Consider the following 21863-nt stretch of genomic DNA (forward strand, 5'->3'; position numbering starts at 1 on the left):
GCTCAATGTATACACCCACCCACTCTCTTTGCACAAGGCACCGACCCCTGCCATTGGCTTCTCCCTGTTCTGTGCTCACACTGACCCTGTACATTACCTGTTCCAGCATTGCACACATTGCCTTTGCCTTTGTCACACTCCTAAGCCTCCATTCAGTCAATTCTCTTAATAATCTATTTGAATAAGTATTGTTATTGGGGACTTCTCAATGGACATGGAATGACCACAGAGGGGTTAAGGAACATATTCAAGGTCACACAGTGAGCAAGTTACAGAGACAGGTGATTGCACTTATGGGTTTGAGCTAGTGACCACTCTGCCTGCGTTACAAGAGGTAACCAAGGTCTAGGGTGCATTTCTTTCATCCTCAACACCACTGGTTAATGCAGGACTGGAATGCTGGAAGCTTTCAGCATCATGTGTAGGTTGGGTATCCAGTTTGGTAGTGTGTCCTTCATAGGGTGACTATTCCCCACCCCAAGCTTTTCCCCTCGTCAGTGCCTGAGGGTCTGTGGAGTGGTAAGAGGCATTGAATGATATTACTGAGTTTATCTCAATGATGTAAGCATGATCTACCACATCAGGCCTACATAGGTTATCTAAACTGCGAAGTGCCTGACATTTCAACTCTAGAAAGCACGAATCTAAAGTCAACAGCCTTCCTGGCTCTGTGCTTCTTAAACTGTTTTGTCTTCCTCAGCCTCTGGTTGCAAGCCCCACATGCAAGGGCCTAGAGGCTATACATGGCCTTTAGAGCCAGACTGAGGCTGGGCTGTCCCTGGGAATTGGGAGTGCTGAAGCAGTAGTGAGTCCCAGCCATACAGCAGAATGGCTGGACCTCACGCTCACTTTGGGAAACCTCAGAGGCTTTCCAGTACAAACTCCCTGACCCCAGTTAGGCCATGCATTCAGAATTCATTCTCCACACAAACTGACAAGGAGACCTATAGGCTGTATAGTGCTTCTAACCCAAGCCCCTGGACAGGAAAGGCTGGTGGACATACAATTTCTTGGATCCTGGGCATAAGTTGAAAGTGCTGGATGAAGTTTTCTGGGTTGTGGCCGTTCTTAGGAATTTCTCTTCTGGATTTGTCCCTGAATGAAAGTATGATTTCCATGAACCTGGACTAATTTCCCAGGAAGGCTGCGCTGCCCTGCCCCCAGAGTGCCTCCACACTGCATGCAAATGGATGGGAGAGGTGAAGTTCCATTCATTCCCTCTAGGGAATATGCTTCTAGGTGACACTGGGAGTTTGCCCCATGTGGGGTTTTGGAAGGGAGCCTTCTTTGTTGCATTCCAGAAATGTTTCTTCTGCTGAACTGTTGCTGTGCCCCATTTACCACCGTTCCACAACCTCCTTTCTATTGTGCTCTGGTTATAGCTCCTCCTCAATCTCCTTGTTCCTGCTCTCCAATTGGCTGCTTCCCCATCACGTGGTTCTCCTCTCCCCCTGGAGTCTTTGCTCATTCAACCAATCCTAGATGGAGTGGAATCACACTGATCTCGTGCTCCGTATTGTTCTGGAGGAGATTGGGAGAGTTGGGCTCTTTGCAAGATGTTCAGATGTTCACACCCATGTCACCAACTCCCTGGAGGCTCTGCAGAGGTGGGACAGCTCTGCCCTATCCTTGGTGTGATTTATAGGTGGTGTGGATTTCAGAGCCATGAGAATGTTTAAGCATGTGCTGGCTGCATCCCTGGGATGGGGCTAGGGATGGAGCCTGTACAGGGGGAATTAAAATCCAGGGACGCAGAGATTCGGTCTCGTGTTCAGGAACTCCCTACGAATCCATGGCCATTCTCAGGACTAATCCCAATGGTGGGGGAATACTTCTGCTAGATGTTCATCCTCTGCATTATTCATCCATCTTTCTGTCAGTCCGTCCATCCATCCATCCATCCATCCATCCATCCATCCATCCATCCATCCATCCTAACTTATTCATTAGTCACTTACTCCTCATTTGTCAACTGTAATTCTTTTACATTCATTATTGATTCGACACATCTATCCATTTATGCTTTTTTATTTATAGCTTTACTGAGAAACAACAAATAGGGAAGATTTATAGGGCTCAAATGCAGTTAACAGCCAAAAGAACAAAGAATCTGGACACAAGGAAGTACTATCCTCTCACAAAAAGCATAGATCCCCATTGCTTGTGTCAACATGCCTGGGTGAGAGGACATTGTGTTAAGTGAAATAGGGCAGGCACAGAAAATAAGTACCATGTACTCTTCATCACGTGTGGACGCTAGACAAGTTGATCTCTGATGATCTTTCTTCTAACAAAAGTGAGGGACAAAATAATGGTTCCCACGAGCAGGGGAAGATAAAGGAGGGAGAAGATAGACAGTCTGGCTAATGGGCACAATATATATTTAAGCAGGAGGCATGAGGTCTAGAACTTTACAGCACAGGAGGTTGACTATAGCCAGCAATGGCTTATTACATACTTCATAGGAAATAGAGGGAAGTTGTCTGAAGTTCTGGTAAATATGCTGGCCACCCTGACTGGGTTAATACATATTCTATACCCACTCCAGAAGACCACAGTGTATCCTGTAAGAGATAACTAAAGTAACAAACATATAAGTTGAAAAATTTTGGTATACGTTTACCAGTACTGCTATTTCCACCTCCATATTTTAAAGAATATTAGACTTTTCTAGACATTTGTGTAAATGGAAACATGCAGTATACATTATTTCCCCATTCTGTCTTCTTTTATTTAGCATAAAATACTCTCATTTTACAGTATGCGTCAGTACTTTTTATGATGCCTTTTAAAAGGCTGTATAATAGTCTAAGGTGTTGATTAACCAGTTTCTCATCTGTTGATCGTCAGTTGGGTTGCTCTGTCTGTGGCCATGGATGTCAATGTAAGGATGGTGGCTCTCATTTCTCTCAGGTAAACACCAACCCACATCTTATGACAGATCCACATTTAAATTAAAAAGACATTTCCATTTAGGTAACTGTAGAGTCCCAGGCAGTTTTAAGAACTACTGTAGAAAGATCCATGATGTCTTTACCTTTTACCCAGTTCTGACGTCTTGCTGAACTTTGCTAAGGTACCTGGCTATCCACACTGTCACAATCTGTCCACGTATGCAGATTGCCCCAGTATTACTTGTGTCGATCTCTGTGCATAACAAGTTTTGTGACAAGCGTAGGTTCAAGTGCTCACGGCTGTAGACACAGAACCAAGCTTCTCCATCAGAACAGCAGACTTCACATCAGAAAGTGAAACCTGAGCTCTGGGTACCAGCAGAGGCCTGCAGGGTGCCTTGGGAGCTCCAACAGCCAAGAGCTGAGAGTTGGACCTTTCACCTGAGGTTCAACAGCATTTCTCAGAGCCTGCACCAGCCCAAGCTTCTACTCTTATGACTCAGGTGGCAGCCATGAGACACAGATGAGAGGGCAAAGCCCAGGAACTTTTCAGCCCCGAAACTGTTCTGTGAGGCAGAGTTTATGTGGAAATAGAAGATCTGACAGCGGGCTGGAGAGATGGCTCAGCCGTTAAAGGCTAGGCTCACAACCAAAAATATAAGAAGGTCTGACAGCCTTACCCTCAGCTTTCCCTCTATGTCATTACAAACTAAGGAGACCCCAGACTTAAATTTCTTTAAATTCAAATTGTTTACCCACTCGCTAAATGATATGGAGAGAATAGGTGTGTCTAGTCTTACTTTCTTTTAGAATAATGTAGAAACCAATGCTGTGCATTCATATTGGTGCGAGCCGCTTGGGAAACTTACACGCCTTGGCTACCAACACCACCAGCAGCTCCCAAGCAAGAGGCCCAGTGCCTGGCTGCATGGGGCATTGGTCTAAGAAGCTCTTTCCATTCAAATAACTCTGCCAGCACCAAATAGCCTCCTCCCTCCTGCCCAGCGAGGGACCACTCCATGTTTACTTTCCTCTTTTTATTAAAGTGTGACAACATTGCTCATAATACGTTTGTTGGCAACTATTGTCTAAAACAGAAATCATATAAGTGTAATATTTCATGGAGGAGTGAATTCGCCATTTAAAGACGTGTGCTTGGATGCAGTCCAGCGCAGGCCGTGACTGCTGCAGCGGTGAGCACGAGGGAGCAGTGTTCGTGTGTATGACGAAGGCACTGAGGCCATTCCATCTGGTGAATTACTACCCGTGTGGTGCAGCTGATCACCATCTCGGTCTTCAAGATACACCATCGTGAGCGTGGGAGGCTTGAGTGTTAAGGAAGCTGCGGGAATATGGTAGGCACCTGCAATGTGAAATGGTTCTGTAGATCAGTTTACGGTCATGAATATTTTATCACGGTTTACAAAAGACACCTTTGTTCGTTGAAAGAACGTGAAGGTACAGGGGAAAAGTCTTTCCTACAGATGCCAAATTTCAGCAAATGAAGGTGCTGTGCCTCTTCCGTTGACTCAAAACAAATAATGCTATGGCGAGACTTATTCTTAAAAAGACGGATAGCATATCATTTTCATGGGTTTTGTTCACTTTCACAATCTTTTCATTAATTAACTGATTCATTCACTTTACATCCGGATCATAGCCCCTCTCCTTCCTCCAGGTCCTGGCCTTACAAATCCCTACCCCCATACTTTCTCAAATTTAAACCAGATTAATAGTTAAAAATACAACAGTGCTCAATTTAGGAAGTAACATATTCAATAAGAAAAACAACCACAATAACCAGTACTGTGAAATGCAGAAGAAACACTTGTTGCAGGTCATTTTCTTCTTTTATTATTTTAAAGAGACTCTAAAACATTTATCTAAAAATGGATAGGGAGATGGTTCAGCAGTTAAGAGCACTGACCCATTTTCAATTTCTAGCACCCACATGGCATCTCACAGACTCCATTTCCAGGGAGTCTGACTCCCTCTTCGTCAGACATGCATGTGATGCCTCAGGCATGCATGTGGTACATAGACATACATGCAGGCAAAACACCCCTATACATAAAAATTAAATAAGTCTATATTATAAAGCCAAAATATACTGTCTTATTTTCAGTTTAGGTGCTTAAGATATGGTTGCCATGGTGGCTTTTGTTAGATGTCTCCTAAGATAGGACTTTCTGTATGTTAATGTATAATTAGACCAAAATGAGATATTTCCTATTTGAAATTTTATAAAGTTTAAAAACCTCTCATCCTTTGTTGGTATTGTGACATTGCAAAAACTTTGCTACAGCGTTCATATTTAGCTAACCTACTACAGTAGCTAAGATTAATACATTCATTGTTTATTTGTGATTTTTCAACTTAGAATAAATTGATCTATTATATTAATAAAAAACACCTCTGTGTTTTCCCAGATGCCAAATTATGGCTGAAAAGATTTTTAATCATCTCTGGCCTTGTCCATGGCTACAGTCTTTCTCTTTCTTGAGTTCCAACCCTTTGATTTCCTTTCAATTCTAAAGCATCTCTTGGACTCGCTGTAATTCCTGCTGTCTCTCCTCAACACTCTTCTTCAGACCTTTTCTTGTTTTGAATATCTTATGTAATGTTACTTCATATGGAGAGAAAAGCCTACACTTAGTGGTTACTCTATTTACCTCTCTCTGTTCCTGAAATCTGACTAGATCTCCCTGGGACAAGGGTCATTTCTCTTCCCCCTTCATATGCACTACCCACCTCCTTATTTCTTTCAGCAATTGGATCGTCTCTTGATTTGATCTGGCCATATGACCACCTGTGGGAAAGATGGCCTTGCCCTGACTCCCTTGTAGCTCACTGGACTGCATAAGGCTCATTTAGGGTTGATTGAACATGGGGTAAAGTGCTGTTTGTAATATTGAAATATATATATATATATATATATATTCATTCATTCTTTGGTCATATAGAGAGGTCCAACTTTTTGTAACACAGAGAAAAAAAAAAGAAAGATCCAGAATTAGCTGTAGAACAGAAATTTCCACTGGTTCTAGACTACATAGTTCCTCTGAGGGAAAACTGACTTCATCTCTTCGGGGGCCATAACAGGTTGCAGTATCTTTGTTCCAACAACTTAGTTCATAGTCTGAATTATGTAATAACTTTGGAGCCTATGCGTCTCCATGTTAAATCAAAATGATAATCCTATTTAGTGGTATTCTTTGAAGGGTGAGTGTATGGATACATTGATGGGCTTGTAATAAACTCACAGCACTTGCTGGTCATTGCTCTTTATCTGTCCTCATAACTCAACTCGCTGCCTAGCAGGATATAACACGTGCCCTTGCCTGCTCGTTTGCTGATCATTTCCTTCGTTCGTTGGGTGGCGTCTTCCACTTGCAGGGCTCTTGCCTGTCTTATGGTGTAGCTGTAGCTGAGGTTCTAGAACAGCACTAACCACAGCAGAAATCCAACAGTATTCGCACGTGTTCCCCTTCTTTTCCACGTTTCCCTCCTTTGCCTCTCATATCTGATAGTTTGTTCTACCCACGGCGCCTTGGGAGCCCTATATGATTCATTGATTTCCTAACTTCTTTCTAGAGCATAGGAGGCACAGCTTCCGGGAACACCCAGCTTAACCACTGTGAAGGATCCACGTGTTGCTTAGGTAGAAGCTACGGGAGCTGCTTGCGCCGCTCCCTTCCTTCCTACACACTACGGCAAGCGACACACTCCAGTTCCAACTGCCCATTCTGCCCCGCATTCCCATGGATGACCACTGCCTCCCGCCTCTGCCTGAAGAAGAAATTACCTGCCTTCTCCCAGGTCTTCTGTCTTTCCTCACAGTCTCCCCAGGCTCCTGGGCGCTGTGGGCTGTGTGTGGAGGGAGGGTGCCTTCTGGAGGCAAACGCGAAGGTAAGAGCAGAGCTGCCGGCTGAGTGACCTTCAGATGGAGAGGCGCAGACATTCTAGCACAAAGTGCCGAAGCCTGGGGCAGCAGAGCTTTCCACACAAGCGAGGAATACAGAAGTCATAAATGAAAAGCCAGTCAGATCCGGATTCATAAAATATTTATAATATCTGAACAAGGAAGACACAACAAGATTAAAAGGCGACCAAGGAAGGGATATGGAATATTTTAATGTGATAATTAATTTTGATTGACAATCTGATTGGATGCAGAGACAAAAGCCTTGATTTGCATTGGTGAGGTATACCTTGATGTATCCTGAGGGCATTTCCAGTGCTGATTAACTGAGGGGTAAGATCTGTCCTGAAAGTAGGCAGTGCTGCTGTGACACGGACTGGGGTCCCAGATGGAAATGGAGAAAAGTGATTGGAGTTCTCGTACTCACTTCCCTCTACTCCTGGCCCATCTAGATGTGTGTGTGTGTGTGTGTGTGTGTGTGTGTGTGTGTGCGTGTGTGTGTGTATGTATGTATCTGTGTATATGCATATATATGTATACACGCTCATACATATGCTATATTTCACATTATGCATAGAGTGCTATACTGTAATGGTCAATCTTGACAGGACCGCAGAGTGTCTAGGAGACAGTAAGACACTTTCTGGGTCTCTGGGAGCAGCCTGGGAGATGGTTAGCCTGTGAGAAAGGCTTCTCTGAATGTGTATAGAGCCCTTGCTCAGGCTGGAGGCCTGGGTGGAATAAATGAGTAAAGGGAGAGGGCCCGCAGTGTAGGTAGGCATTTCTCTCTCTCTCTCTGTTTCCCAGGCACCATGGTATAACTTTCACAAATGTGCTTTCTCTCTGCAGTCCCCAGGCTCCGTGGTGTGATCTGCTCTCTTCTGCCAGGCTCCCTGCTGGGATGAACTGAAACCCCTGACAGTGTGAGGCAGAGTCATTTCCCTCCTATAAGATATTTATGTCAGATAGTTTGTCACAGCAGTGAGAAACGAATATGTGTGTATATTCTCACACACACATAATGTGTAACGAGTATATAGATAAATTATAACCTCCGTGTAAACGAATCAATCCCTTCACATGAGAGAGGCGTATGTGTTTCTGAATGCAGTGGGATTTATAAGTGCTTATGTGTTTAATAGTGTTTTTCCTGGAAGAAGAAAGGGAATCTGGGAGCTCAAGTGGGTGGAAAGTGTTGAAGGGAGATTCTCATTCTTTTTTCCTGGAAGCTTCTGTATGTTTTGATTCAGAAGTAATGTAAATATATTCTGGGTTTTTTTATGAGTAATAAGAAAAACTTATAAAAATATCCTCCAAAAGAAGGCCAGAGGGAACTGACTACCTTCTGACTGACTTTGGCTAGCCCGTGGCCTGTGCCTGATTGGTTAAGGAAGGGCCATCTTGGTGTGTGACTGCTCTCCCTCAGTTCCCATGTCCCCCTTGTTCTGGTGGCTACAGGTTGCTTATGTGAGGGGCATGGGTGGGAGCTGCCAGCCTGCTGGAGCCTCTGCCATGAGGAGGAGGTGCCCCGACCTCCCATCTCAAAGTGTTGGCTCCCCCACTCATTCAGGCAACCTGGCAGAATATTTTCGAATAAATCATGGGTATGGCAGTTACATTCCCTAAACCACAGTGGGAAAAGGATTATGGTATTTACTACAGGGACAGCAAGATTGATTTTCACCCAGAAAATCTGCCAGCTTCTTGATTTAGGGAGCCAGCGACCAGCACACGTTAGCTCTGATTTATGAAGGATTTCTTCTTCCTCAGGGCCCTCTCCTGTCCTGAGGACATCTAAGGTGGGGCAGGTCTGGAGCAACTACTGTCCTGATAGATCACCCTAAGGTGGCCCATCAAGAGCAGGAAGACAGCCGCTCACTGTCCCTCAGCTGCTTCCTGCTGTAGTCTCAGTTCTACCTCTTGCTACCACAGCCCTTGTCACCACAGTTCCTTGGCCAGCAGATGGTGAAACACCACAGTGTGCTGAAACGGAAGTTAGGAGATTAGCCTGGCTATCCAAACTCCCACCCTGACCCTACCATTGCTGGCTCCATGAGCTAGGGTGAGACTATACTTCTCAGTCTCTGTTTTAAATGATAGTAGCTAATGTCACACGGCGATCATAAAGTAGCCTGTGTCAGTACAGCCATTTAAAGTCCTATCTTGATTAAATACTTAGTTACTGTCAACTCCAAGTCCTTACTTACTGGGACTTGGAGAGCTACCAGTGTTAATTACAAATGTCTTAAAGAAAACCTGGCTTCTTGGACTCTGCTCCATATGTCTTGCCTCAGCTGACCCTCTGCTGTCCAGGTTGTAGTGGCTCATAGGAGGCTTTGGTGTCACCAGCACAGACAGACATTTTCTATCATGGATGACTTGATAGAAAGGTGGTAACCTTGAAGAAAAACGTTCCTGACAGCTCTTTCTTCTTCAAAGAGAGGAAGCAAAGAAAGTTACAAAGAGGCAGCGCCTCTCCTCCCCTCCCTCCCCAGGATGCAGCTGCATACAGACATCAAGGGACTAAACCCTCCCTGGAAACCTCACAGTCCAATCGGAGTGAAGTCTCACTCAGCCTGGAGTGACCGGATCCCTCACACACACAGCCTTCCTTCCCGTTGCCCACTGGGTCAGCAGTTGGTCAGTATGACTGTCACTGGGAACTCACACTCCTTTCAGAGGAAGCCCCAACCAATAGGTGTGGGGAGGTAGGAGATTTATCCTTCTTGGTCTCTATTATTTCTCTCTAAGGATCCTCATGGGCTCTTCTAGTTCTGTTTTCTAGAGGTGAAGCAGGCTACTAACATCCTCCTGCTCGCCTCAGGGCCAGTTAGTTTTCCATAAAGAACTGCGGAGGGCAGGGCTCATTCCCTAAGACATAATGCAGTTCACAGTGTGGTTTATGTAGAACTAAGTAAATTTTCTCTGCAGCAGCCTCCACTCCATTCCTCTTGGGCCCTCCCCCAATGAGGCTGATAGCAGGAGGAGAGTCTCAGAGGTACCTGATGGCAGGAGGCGAGTCTCAGGGGTACCTGATAGCGGGAGGAGAGTCTCAGGGGTACCTGATGGCGGGAGGCGAGTCTCAGGGGTACCTGATGGCGGGAGGAGAGTCTCAGGGGTACCTGATAGCGGGAGGAGAGTCTCAGGGGTACCTGATAGCGGGAGGAGAGTCTCAGGGGTACCTGATAGCGGGAGGAGAGTCTCAGGGGTACCTGATGGCGGGAGGTCTCAGGGGTACCTGATGTGGGAGGAGTCTCAGGGGTACCTGATGGTGCCTGATGGCGGGAGGAGAGTCTCAGGGGTACGTGATGGCGGGAGGGGAGTCGCAGGGGTACCTGATAGCGGGAGGCGAGTCTCAGGGGTACCTGATGGCGGGAGGAGAGTCTCAGGGGTACCTGATGGCAGGAGGCGAGTCTCAGGGGTACCTGATAGCGGGAGGAGAGTCTCAGGGGTACCTGATAGCGGGAGGAGAGTCTCAGGGGTACCTGATAGCGGGAGGAGAGTCTCAGGGGTACCTGGAGGAGAGTCTCAGGGGTACCTGATAGCTGGAGGAGAGTCTCAGGGGTACCTGATAGCGGGAGGAGAGTCTCAGGGGTACCTGATAGCGGGAGGAGAGTCTCAGGGGTACCTGATAGCGGGAGGCGAGTCTCAGGGGTACCTGATAGCGGGAGGAGAGTCTCAGGGGTACCTGATAGCGGGAGGAGAGTCTCAGGGGTACCTGATAGCGGGAGGAGAGTCTCAGGGGTACCTGATAGCGGGAGGCGAGTCTCAGGGGTACCTGATAGGGTGGTCCAGACCTTCAGCTTGAGCTTCCAAACAGGGAACCCTTCCCTTCGGAGTTTGTAGGCAGGTTAATGGTGATTTCACAGTTTCTTCAAGAACAACCGGTGAGAATCTGTGCTACTAGACAGCACACCACGGTCACTTCCCCAGTCTACACCAAGAATGTACAGCTACAAGTCAACGCAAGATCCTGGGAAGCAAATGCAAAGATGACATTTTTCTCCCCTTGAACAGAATCTAAGTGTTTGTAAGCCTTAGCATCCAGAAATAAGAAGCAGGGTCCCTCCCCTCCATGATATCTCGGCCACCCCAAGGCTATGGGATCCTGTAAGGGAGGAACCCCCACCCCACCCCATCCCCACATCTCCAGCTTATCTCTACGAGCCACTAATATTCTCATCAAATGACCCTCTGCCTTGCATATCTTCCATTTTTCTATTTATGTTTTAGCAGTTTTCAAATGTACTAATCCGATACGTTTTCAGTGGAACTGTTCCAGCCTGAACCTTTCACTCCTGTGATGAAGTCTCTCCCAAGCCTGCATGGACCTTTCCTCCTCTGACTGCACAAAGCCACAGGATCCAGACTCACGCCCATCAAACCTTAATGGCTGGAATCAACGGCTCCTTTCTCCACGCAAGACTCACAAGAGCCTCCGGCTTCAATATAATTCCTACACATTGGAAACATTTGCAGGGGAGTCGGGGTGTGATGTGATTAGAATAATCCGGTTTCTGTGAGTTGGCGTTGAGGTAATGATGAGGTAATTCAGTTAATGAGGAGTAAGATGTAATGTGGGTGAAGGGGCTCGGCAGAGATGATATATTGGACTAGACTTTGCTTCCAGAACCAGTCTGTGGAGCAGAAGTGAACTCAGCAACCCTTGGTTTCCATGGCAGTCTAGGGGATTTCCCTCCCCCTGATAATTGCCAGTGCGTGAGATATATCGTCTCAAACAAGCAATAGTCTTGGCCACCAAGAGTATGGAAGGGGAGACACTTAGGAAGATTCAGAAAACAGTGGCCAATGTAAATGGTACTTAATGTTCCTAATGGACATCTAATTATCTTGACACTGAATTACTAGTAAACAGAAAGGCTTTAAATATCTGATATTGGTAAGAACACCATTATCCATGAACATTTATCTGCCTTTCTAGTTCATTATGTGGCAATGTGATTTATGCCTGACGAGACTCTGCCCTCTTCTAACAGCTCACTGACATCTCGTCCACAGGTCATCCTGTTAAATTTCTGTCAGGGCATTTGCAGGAAGAGAGGATCAGGGCCCACTAGCATTTCCACAGTCCTCTCGGATTTCTTTGGTTTGGATGCTGCAGTTGGGTCAGGAGTGTTTCTCAAAGGCCCATAGGTAGCAGGCTTAGTCCTCAGCCCCTGGTGTTATTGGGAGATGGTGGGCTCTTGATAGTCAGGGAGTATCAGAGGAGAATTAGGTCATCAGGGGCCAAGCCTTTGGAGGGAGATTGGAACTTGCCCTTTTCCTCTCTGGCTTTTCCTTCCTAGCTAGTATGAAGTGGACATTCCTATTCTACCATGAACATCCTCACTATAGGTACCTACCAATGGGGACTGTACACCGAGACCTCAGAGGCTGGCTCTCTCTCTCTCTCTCTCTCTCTCTCTCTCTCTCTCTCTCTCTGTCTGTCTCGTGTGTGTGTGTGTGTGTGTGTGTGTGTGTGTGTGTGTGTGTGTGTGTATGTGTGTGTATTTTCAGGGCTGTGTGTGGGCACTTTGTTTTTGAGGCAGGGCTGCTGATCAGTTAGGCTGGTTAGCCCCAAAGCCCCAGGGATCTTTCTCTCTCTGCTGGGAAATTCACCCCATTGCTGGGATTACAAATCCATGCCGCTCTGCTCAGGCTTGTGGGGGGTTCGTGGGGTGTCAAACACAGGTATTCGTGCTTGTAAGGCAAGCTCACTGTGCTTGCTGAGATAGCTCCCTACCCTCCCATCCTTGTTTTAGGTTGATTTCTCTGTTGCTTTATCACAGCAAGGGAATGTGGACTTCTGGGTGCTGTGTGTGGGAACTATCGTAAGACTAGAGAAAAATGATCTACAGTGCCTCTCGAACTATGTAGTGAATTAGCCAATTACCCCAGAGGCTTTCGAGATGCCAAATACATGGGGCATACTCCCTCCTCAACAATTACCTGGGATTCTCCAGCAATGGGAAAGTTCTGGATTTGCAACCCATTGTGCATTAGATTGACAACCGTGAGGGAAATGGCTTACAAAACTGGCCGGATGTCATTGTCCTTGCAGTGACTAGAACGTGGCCCTAAATAATGCAAATCCCCCATCCTGTTCCATCAAAACTTTTGGCCCAACCAAGGGCTTGAACCAGCCCCTCTCTGATCACTGTTCTGGAACAGGGCTTGCACAGTCTTCCTAACTCACTGTTTCTACTCGGCACCTTGATATCATCATTCAGCGTTCTACCTTGGAGAAAGATTCTCTCTTCTCCCAGTGAGACTGGCTTCTCTGGTCAGGCTGGCTTGGAAGGGGACTACATTTCACATAGGCAGGGAATATGGTTTGACTGAATACCCCGTGTGGAGGGCAGGTGCTTCATAGAATGTGCCAGGAAAAGAGAAATGAAACAGGGTCCGTGCACAAGGAGGTGTCATGTGAACTTCAAGATGAAAGGAGTCACAGTGCTTTGCTACCAAACTGACAATCAAACTGTTGGCAAAGTGATCCCAGAGGAGTAAGGGAAATCGACGGACATGGCAAAACATGGCAAGGTGCAGGGGACATGTGTGTCCTGTCATGAAGAGGGGTGGAGGAATAGTGAGAAGGTGTAGGTATGGCGTGTGAGTGCCTGGGCTAAGGAATTTTAGACACGATGCACACAAGTGTGAGCATTGTCTCGGAGTTGGCCTTGTCCTGGGAGGAAGATTCTGTGGTGTGGCCATGAGCATTTGTCTGTGGGCACCAGAGAGAACACGAGATGTCATCTCACTCGTGTGGAATTCCAGATGACCTGTTGTAACCTGTAGTAACAGAAAGCAGAGGTGCAGGCGTGTGAGTGTGGGTCAGAGTGAGAGATGAGCAGGGAGCCCAAGGAAGCCTGGGGTGCAGGATGTGCTCCCAGTCCTGATTACGAAGATGGCTATGTGGACACACAGAGCTAAACTCACCAAATGGATATCGCGAAAGTGGGAGGCTTAGTGCAAGACAACACATCTCAAACATGGCTAAACCAGAAAGCAAGATGCACCCCTTCACACTCACCAAGGTCATTCTCAGCTTAGCTCTCTTGCTGACCAGCTAGAATGGCTTTGGGTAAGTTTTCAAAAAGACCTCCGGCCATTGGTTTCTTCATCTGTGGGAATAACAGTCTGCTCACCTCATCATAGTTCTTCACAGTTCAGCAAATGAATAAAGTGGGGTATGAACATGCAAATCCTTCCAGCAGCACCCAGCACGTTTTCAGGCCCCTGTGATGATGGCCCCAGCCAGGACGGTCAGTGGAGAGGCTGGGGTGTTTCTGCACACAGGAGTGCGGCATGTGGATCCATGTATCTGCATGCCAGAGAGGGATCAAGATGCTGTGGACTCAGGCTGGATGCACATCCCAAGTTCAGCCATGGATCCTCTCTCGTTCAGCCACAAGTCCTCCCTCATCCGGCCATTCATACGGCCTCCTCCTCCGCCCTGGCAGATGGCATGGCTATTGATTTTTTTTTGTAACAGTTACTAAACTGCTGCATTTACGGACTCATTTCGTCTTTTATCATATCCAATAACACAGTGCATTTTGGAAATCACATCGCCTCGGTTCCTCCATGGCTTCTGCAAATCAAATTTATTTTACCATTGAAAATGTCAGAAGGATTCAGCTGCAGGAAATCTGCACTGTTTTGGGGAGGCAGGACCTCGAAGCTGCCTCTCGGGTTGCATGAAAGAAGCTGGAGATGCTCCTGTGAGTGGACTCTGCTTTGCCCATGCGAATTTCCCAACTGGAGGGAGGCATGGGAGAGCATAGAGTTTACAGGTCTCTAGGATGGACTTGTACAAAAGCAGAGCATCATGGGAAGATCTAGGGGGTCAGCAGAGCTTCTAAGAAAAGCTCATCTTTTCTTCATATGGAGACACTGATGTAGTGAGTGAGGTTTGCCTGGAAGCCTGGGTAAATGGTGAATTGGAGTAGAGTCAGGTCAGGCCAGAGGCAGGGTAGGGGTAAAGAACCAAGGACAAAGCAGGAACAAGAATGTTCCAGAATGATTTGGTAAGGTGGAAGGGAGAAAATTTCCCAGGGTCCCACCCTGAGATCTGCAGGCAACTCACGAAAGCTGGGAGGAGAATTAGCCCCTCCCAGGGATGAGTTCCCTTACTGGTTGTCCGATGCAGAGTGGTGAGTCCCAGGTACACACAAACCACAAAATGGGAATCAACAACCAGGTGTGGTGGCACACATCTTTAATCCCAGCACTTGGGAGGCAGGGCCAGAAAGGCCTACCTGAGCTCCAGGACAGCCTTGTCTACATAGTGAGTTCCAGGACATCCAGGGCTCTGTAGAGAGTCCCTGCCCCCCCTCCCAAATGGACCCAGTAAGATGTATATATACATATTTATGCACACACATATGTGTATGTATATATATGTAACAATAATAGCACACATATACATATATATGTATATATACAACAATAATAAAAGGAAAAGAGGCTATCGACTTGACGGGGAAGAGGAGGCATTACAGGGAGGATAGCTAGGAGGGGCTAGAGGGAAGAAAGGAAGGGCAAGAATGATGTAATTCAATTTCAATTAAAAACATCCTTTTATTTGGAGTTGGAGAGATGGCTCAGTGGTTAAGAGTGGGCCTTGTTCTTGCAGAGGATCTGAGCTTGGTTCCCTTGCCCACATCAGGTGACTCACAACTGACTAATTCTAGCTCCAGGGGATCTGATGCCCTCTTCTGGCTTCCTAGACACCCGTGTTCATGTGCACAAACCCACATAGACATACGCATAATTAAAATAAAAGAAACAAACCTTGATAAAAGAATGAAGTTGAGGCTTGACCTAGGGTAGGTATCTTTGTAGGCTGTAGGAACTGGTGCTAGACTGGCTCAAGACTAGAGAGGGGAATGTTATACATTCATTCTCTGGTGTCCCTCTGCATTCACAAGTGTCTTGCAGAGCCAACGGAAGGGAAGAGCATACCATTGACCTTGTCAGGAGACCAGAATTGATACCCACAAAATCACCTAGAAGGAGGACAGCTTCTCTCGCTGTCTGTTCTCATTCTCCACTCTCATCTTCTCTAGCCACAGACTGACTTTCCTTGTGACTAAATAGTGGTCATCAGGAAGAATGGCTTCTTCCTCTCGTTTTATTTACATGGTCTCTATCCCTGCCAGCAGCTAAGACATCAGCATTGGCCACTTGCAACCACAGACTCCTGGTAGTGGGAAATGGTTGGTGAATTTGGGTCAGCTGCCCTCTTCCTACAGCTAGCTGAGACATTGACCAATACTGGTATAGAATAACTCCACGGACCCCTGAGTAGGTACAGTGGTGAGAGAGGGGGATGAGCTCCTGGATCCGGAGTCCCAGGTGGTGAGTAACTATTCGAGGCTATTGTGAAGCTCTTTTCTCTAAATGGAAACACTCCCTCCCAGAAGGACCGGCGGAACTTCCTAAGCTATGAGGCTCGGGAAGCTAAGAAGTTACCTGACTCCTAAGTCTCCTTCTTGAGCTTACACTTGTTGGGCAATGGGAGAGACTCTTTGGTGGAGATGCCTACAAGTTTTGCAGGGAGCTCCAAGGATAGCTTTAGGGATGCAGCTCTCAGCAGTCGTCACGATGCTGGCGTGAGCCTTTTAGTGATGCTCCTGTCGATAATGTGAGCAAACCCACTGATTCAGTAAGCTAGACTTAGGTGGAACCATTTTTTTTTTTGGTGTGTCATTCGTTTCCTATTTGTGTTAAATAGAATTTGTTATATCTTCCCAGAAAAAGTCACATGAACGGGACAAATCTGGTGACTCTTAAGTCCAAGTGGAGCGATAAATATTAGATAATTTTTAGGAATACCTTCTTCTGCTATTATGAAATGATCAGTGAGAGTTGCAGCATTGGTAGCCTGTTCTCCAAAGAGACTGACCTCCTGTTTGGTATTTCTGGGGGTGAGGAGGGAAGTGAGGGACCCATGGAGCACCTTCCTCACTATCGTTCCATGACACTAATGGTAAGTTCCCTTGGCGACGGTGAAGCAGAGATGTTCAGCGGATCTCTTCCCTCCACACAGAATCACCCAGAACTTCTCATTTATTTATTCGGCAAACATTGACAGAGTTCTGAAGGGAGCAGCGTTGATTTGTGGGGCAGGTGCACTGAGATAAACGAATGTGCTCTCGGAGGGATTTTTCTAGTTCAAGACACAGATGTGCAAATGCTAAGACAAATGACATCTGGAGGGACATCAGTCAGCATTATCCATTTCCAAGACACAGGGATGAACTTTGGGTAAAGTTAAGGGGAAAAAGGAGCCATTTGGAAGGGTATGGAATAGGTTATTCTGATTGAAGGCTAATCAGTAGCACAGGCTTTGGGACACACAGGGCAGTGAGCCACTCCAAGGATGCAGTGAGCAGTAGAGACTGGACAACATTTCATGGCTCCAGGTTCAGGAACAACAGTATCTGTAGTCACTGACCCTTTGTCTCTAGCTGACAACCAAAGGCCCTGCGGGTGATCCTATGAGCCTAATTTGAATTATCCCCTGGCTTTTCCAATTCTTAGCTGATGATACCATCATGGCAAAACCACCAGGAAAGGGATAGAAAACCCACAAAACCTGAAGCCTGTGTCCAGAGCTGAGGCTAGGTAGAGAGATGCTGGGTGGGACTGACTGAGACCGATGGCTGGCCTCAGGACTTACCATTCTTTTGTATTCAATGAAGGTTTTAGGAGGATTCATGATCACCTCGAAGAAAGGCTACATATGTCACATTCCCTGAAGCAAGGCACACTGTATCTCCATTCAACAGCCACTGTAATTGAAGTGGGAGTGTCGTGTGGAATTTCCCAGAAAATTTCCCTTAAGAAGAGCAATATTGCCTCTCCTGTCAGGAATCAATGAGCCAATGCACGGATGGTTCTCAAAAGATGGAGTCCAAATGGCTGATGAACACATGGAAAAATGTTCAACGGCCTTAGGCATCAAGAGAGTGTAACTTAAAAATACATTGTGATTTCATCTCACCCCAGTTAGAATGGCTGTCATAGACAAAGAAGAAAAAAAACCCACACCAAACATCAACAAATGCTGGGGAGAAAGTGGCAAAAAGGGAACTTTTATGCGCTTCTCATAGGAATGTAAATTAACCAAGATGCTATAGAAATCAGTGTGAAGGTTTGCCAACGAACTCGAGTAGACCTATCAGATGACTGAGGTATGAGGTGTACCACTCCTGGGGATATTACAGAAGGATTGTGCATCAACATACCACAGACAGAGATATCTGCATCTGTTGTTTTTTGCAACACTATTCACAATAGCCCAACTGTAGAATTGTCCTTGGTGCCATTCAATGAATGGATGAAGAAAATGGGGTGTATACACATGAGGTTGTATTCAGCTCTAAAGGAGACTGATGTCTCCAACTGGAGATCATCACCTTGAACAAAATAAGTCAGACAAGGAAGACAAATGCCACCCATCCTCTCTCATTTGTGGATCCCGGAGTTTATAAAGGGAACATCACTTCTGTACGTGTGGAATGAGGGTAGAAGTCAAACTGGGGACAAAGGAGACTGGTAAGGAGGAGTGGGGGAGAAAAGGGAAGACTTGGTGGTGACTATGATCAAGGCACATGGCACAGTTATAAGCGTCCGTGTTTGTGACAATCACTACCATGCTCAATAAATATATGCCAACAAAAGGGAGCAATGTTTATTTCCCTGCCTGTCCCTGCCCACGCTGACCTGCTATTTAGGAGGTAACTGCACATGTTCTAGCACAATCTTACACCAAGAAGATGAGAACCACATCGTGGGTCCAACTGCAGGCAACAGTTGAAGAAGTAATCTGGATTTCACAGGATATACCATTTCTGGAGAGGCACGAAGGCTGTTTGGGGGATTCTTACTTGCAAAAGAACCAACTCTTAAGTAATATGCAGGAGAACCCATCAAATACCTATCAGCAGTTGTTACAATTCGAGGTTGGAATCAGGAAGACGACGTAACGGACCACCTGGGAGCAGTAGACTGGTTCATCTGTCCTGGAAGGCCCCAAATCCATTCTGTGCTTGTTTTCTGTTCTTCAGCCTTGGCCCTTGGTCTCCATCAGCCTCTTTCAGAGTTGTAAAAAGATGGCATCTAGTCTGAGAACCTAGTGTCACCATGCTCCATGGCCTGAGCACTCAAGGCCAGCCCTTGGTAGGTTCCTACAAATGCAGTTTTAGCTCAGTGCCTCCTCTTCTTGGATGAAGTGATTAACTCCATGTCTGCCAGGGTGATCCTGTTTCCACTATGCTGAAAACTAGTTGTTGTAAGGTGTTCTTAGAGGAAAAGAAGAGACTTGGAGTGTCTGCCAGGAATGTCCTATTGTAACTGGCCCTGTTCATGGTCTGTGTTGTCACCAGAAACCATGAGGAAGTCCATAATCCAAGTTCCCGCTGACTGTAAAGAGCAAGGCCGCTACTTTGGCAGTGACATTGATGACCGCAGCTGCACAACAACAGCTTAAAAGGGAAACCATCAAAGGGAACTCTTAAAAATTGTGATAGGATGCTGAAGCGTAGCTTCCCACGATTGATGGCTTCCAGTAGGGGAAAGGGTGGAGGAGGACTCAGTTTTCTTTAGGTCACAGGTCACTGGGAGTTTAACCATGCTCCAGTGAGTATATGGACAACACGATTGGACTTATTTTTGTTGTTGTTGTTTTGTTGTGTGGGGGGGTCATAGTTGGGGGACATACATGGAGGGAATGGGAAATGAGTGTGATTGGGGTATATAAGGTGAAATTCCCAAAGAATCAATAAAAATGTTATTTAAAAAAAATCAGTGATAGCCATGATAGAGTCTTTAAGAGATTCTCAAAACTCCCCTCTGAAACTTCATGAGCCTAGCTGCAATCTTGTGCGTTGTTCTCAGCCATGTCTTCTAACCCTACAGGTCATCATTAACTTCTAAACACGGAGCAGCTTTCTGGCCCCAAGTTCAAAGACTACCACAATCTTTCCAAAAGTATATGATCAAATATGTCACAACAATATGTCATGAGCTGTACCAATTACTATCTTAGTTTGGGTTCTTAGAGCTGTGATAAAAGGAAAGCCATGACCAGAAGCAATGGGGGGGGGCGTTTATTTGATCTTTTAAATCTCAGGTCACACTCCATCATTAAGAGACACCAAGGCAAGAACTCAAGATAGGAACCTGGAAGCAGGAACTGATGCAGAGGCTGTGGACGAGTGCTGATTACTGGCTTGCCCCTCGTGGTCATGGTTTGATCAGCCTGTTTTAAAGAACCCAGGAACCACAAGCCATGGGTGGCACTGCTGACATTGATCTGAGTCCTCCTACATCAACCAATAACTGAGAAAGTGTATCACACAAGCTTGTCCACAATGGGAGAATTTTCTCAACTGAGTTCCTCTTTCCAAATAACATTAGCTTGTGTCAAGCTGACAAAGCAAAAACAACACAACCCCAGAGTCAAAATAAAACAACAACAATTACAAAACCAACCAAGACATGCATGAGAACCTGCCTGGAAAAAAGTTTGATTATCTGCACATATAAGAATTTATTTGAACCGTAGAACTGGAGAAGATATTTGGGGAAATGGTCTAGGTACAGACCACAGAAGAGGTTTCATACATTCAGAAGAATCCTCATTTCTGACATTTTGTCTCTGTCCCTGTCTCTCTGTCTCTCTGTCTCTGTCTCTCTCCTACCCTGGCACACAATAAAATTAGTAGTCAACAGCAAAGAGATGGTTTAAGCTTTAGCTTGGAAACTAAAACGTGCACTTTCTAAATTACCCATGGGTTAAAGGAAAAAAAAACACAGCAGAAGTGAACAAAAACGTGTGTTGAAAATTATGAAAGCGCCACACACCAGGCTTGTCTGGTGCTGTCTCCTTCCTTCCTGATGGAGTAATTTATAGTCCAGAATGAAGTTATTAGGGAATTAGAACAGCTGCATCTAACCCACAGCCCAAGCAATCAACTCAACAATCTTAAAGAGAAAAGGAAACTAGGAAGAATAAAATAATAAAGATAATGAGGACAACCAGCACAGAACAGAACAAATAGCAGCACATAAAACATAAAAGGAACTCAGTAACAAAGGCAGGGTGAGCTGCTTCCAAGGCTGTGTTTTAGCAAACCTCCGTAAGATGGCCCAGAAGAGGAGGTGAAAGAGGTAATTGAACCATACGCAGAAAAAGAAATCCTACAGGGAGACCAGATACTACCCAGCAGCTATAAATGCCACGTGCTAATCTGTCTGCAAACCTGGAGAGTGTCTCTTAGATTCTACTTGGGACTCCCCCAGCCCCTGGCACAGGACTCTGGGCACATACCATGGAGTTGCGAAGAGGTTGCCAAACTGACTTCACAGTCTGGACAAGAGCAGTCTCTTTTTATCTTGGAATCTCTTGCTCAATCACGAGAAAACGGAATCAACTAAGTAGAATTTGTTTCCATGTGATCTACAAAGCCAGGGAGTGTGAATAGAAAAGGCGAGACCAGAAATCAGGGACAAACAATGGTCAGATTGCAAAACAAGAGATCAGTAGATGAAGAAGGTAGGGATGGGAAGTCACTGCTGGGGGATAATACCTGCCTAGGTAAGAGGTCAGTATAAGTGCCATTGATCACCTTTATGACTGTGTGCCTCCCAGTAATTTAACCATCCTGCCCCTAGAAGCATTGCAGGTGTGGCTGCTATATCATATGTGTGTCAGTAGGTGGCAGAGCGGAGAGAGGTTATGTCTATACTCACTATTCTGACCTACAAACATCTGAATGAATAATTGCCTAACATTCCCCGAAAAAAGCTAGCATGAGACAACCACCAATCTGATGCCGGGGTCCCAGACAGGGAGCTAGACTAAGGTGACCTCCAGTCAGGTGCCAGGTAGGTCCAGATGGGCTCCCAGGATGGGGAGTTAGCTGGGAGCTAGAAAAACCCTACCTGGGACTATGGGTCCTGGGCAGGAGTGAGCCAGATGGATGACCCTGGCAGGGGAACATTCAGGCAGGCTGCTCAAGGAGGGAGCCGGAGAT

The 21863-nt window shown here is 46.1% G+C and overlaps 1 non-coding gene across 1 annotated transcript; it reads left to right on the top strand.

Annotated features, from left to right (window-relative positions):
* The first annotated feature begins 21490 nt into the window (after positions 1 to 21490).
* LOC116910710 lies at positions 21491 to 21622 on the top strand. Its single transcript, XR_004389237.1, has one exon. It is a non-coding gene; the product is annotated as a small nucleolar RNA SNORA17 (small nucleolar RNA).
* Positions 21623 to 21863: the final 241 nt, after the last annotated feature.

The sequence above is a fragment of the Rattus rattus genome, chromosome 9 (genome assembly GCF_011064425.1).
Source record: "Rattus rattus isolate New Zealand chromosome 9, Rrattus_CSIRO_v1, whole genome shotgun sequence".
Lineage (NCBI taxonomy): Eukaryota > Metazoa > Chordata > Mammalia > Rodentia > Muridae > Rattus > Rattus rattus.